The sequence below is a fragment of the Armigeres subalbatus genome, chromosome 1 (genome assembly GCF_024139115.2).
Source record: "Armigeres subalbatus isolate Guangzhou_Male chromosome 1, GZ_Asu_2, whole genome shotgun sequence".
Lineage (NCBI taxonomy): Eukaryota > Metazoa > Arthropoda > Insecta > Diptera > Culicidae > Armigeres > Armigeres subalbatus.
Genome location: NC_085139.1, coordinates 30,870,989 through 30,873,107, shown reverse-complemented (window position 1 = coordinate 30,873,107; position 2,119 = coordinate 30,870,989).

Sequence of the window (2,119 nt, the reverse complement as noted above, 5' to 3'; positions counted from 1 at the left end):
TGTTTGTAGGCTGCGAGACTTTAGCTGGCTACGAAAATAGTAGAAAGTCCTACTTGCAGCTCGCAGCTTATGTCATTATCACATATAACGAGCAGGGTATCGACTTTTCGTTTCAATGAGACCAGAGCAAGCGTTTTTCGGGACAAGAGAGAATCTTTTTTCGCTGTTTATGTTAAATGTTATGTTGTCATCTTTCACCCATCATTTTTTTCTTTAGAACTAGCCATGGAAGATAAACGAAAATCTTGCCTATTAGAAGAAAATCCTTTTTCGTTTCACCACTCTTACCTCTCACTCACTTTTCGCGAGAATTATCGCAAAACAATTACAAAATTGTATGGCCGCGCCAGGATTCGAACACAGAATAGTAACAATAATAGCCGTAGGGATGCGCTTACTCTAGCCACACCACCACGCTTTCTGTATGAAAGCATTAAGTAATTTGTTCCACATAAGCTACTACCATTTGCATTGATGATGTCACGAAAAGACTCGAATATAAAATAAAATGACTTTAAACCATATTTCTACATGTTATGAAACGTATTTGATATTTTGCGAAAAAAAAATTGAAAAGTTTTGCCTATCTCGATACCTCCCTAACTCGATGGTCCCTTTAATATCGAGTAAGGGAGAGTTCACTGTACTTTCTTCAAAGCGATGTTGAATAGCACAAAAGATCGTCACCTTGCCGTAACCCTCTACGCGTTTCGAAGGGACTTGAGAATGCCCCTGAAACTCGAACTACGCATATCACCCGATCCATCGCAGCCTCGATCAACCGTTTCAGTTTATCCGAAAATCGGTTCTCGTGCATTAGCTGCGATAACTGGTCCCGATCGATTGCATCATATGCGGCTTTGAAGTCGATAAATAGATGATGTGTGGGTAGGTTATTTTCGCGGCATTTCTGCAATACCTAACATACGGCGAACACCTGATCTGTGGTAGACCGTTCACCCATGAATCCCGCCTGGTACTGCCCCACGACATCTCTTGCGATTGGTGTTAGTCCGTTTGTGCCTCGTTCTCCCTCGTGCGCTGTTGCAGCAATCTCTCCCATGCTGCATGTTTCTCCTCAACTAACTGTTCGCATTCGCCGTCATACCAGTCGTTTCTATGATCCGGGAGCACCGTGCCTAGTGCAGCGGTTGCGGCGCTTCCAATGGCGGATCGAATATCTCTCCAACCATCTTCAAGAGACGCTGCGCCTAGTTGCTCTTCCGTTGGGAGTTGCACTTCCAGCTGCTGCGCGTAGTCTTGGGCTAGTCTACCATCCCGTAGCCGCCCAATGTATTTCCGCGGCGGACGGCTCCGACGTGTGTTGCACACCATCAATGGTTTTGAGCGCAGACATACTACAACGAGGTTGTGGTCGGAATCAACATTCGCATAACACAACACAAGTGCAGACGTTCATTATGTCGGAGAAGAATTTACCGTCGATTGGAACGTGGTCGATTTGGTTTTCCGTTTCTTGATTAGGTGATTTCCATGTGGTGTGATCTTATGGATATTCTTGCGGGGAAAAAAGTGCTTCGGACTACCAATCCGCGGGAGGCTGCGAAGTTTATGCATCATTAGCCGTTGTCGTTCGATACGGTATGCAGACTATCCGTTCCGGTGTCCGGTCTATACATTTCTTCCCTTTCTACATGTGCGTTCATGTCGCCGATGACGATTTTGACGTCCCCCATCGTATGTCTGCTTAAGCTTTGCATAGAACCCTTTTTTTCTCGTCGTCGGGTCTCCCTTCGTCCCTCCCTTCGGGTAGTGCTTGTTGATGATACTATAGTTGAAGAATCGGCCTTTTATCCTCAGCTTGCTCATCCTTGCGTTGATTGGCTGCCACCCAATCACGCGTTGGCGCATCTTACCCAGCACTATGAAGCCGGTTCCCAGCTCGTTGGTGGTGCCACAGCTTTGGTAGAAGGTAGCCGCCCGATGCCCGCTTCTCCACACTTTCTGTCCTGTCCAGCAAATCTCCTGCAGCTACACGACGTCGAAGTTGCGGGGATGTAATTCATCGTAGATCATCCTGTCGCAACCTGCGAAACCTAGCGACTTGCAGTTCCATGTTCCAAGCTTCCAATCGTGATCCTTTATTCGTCGCCTAGGT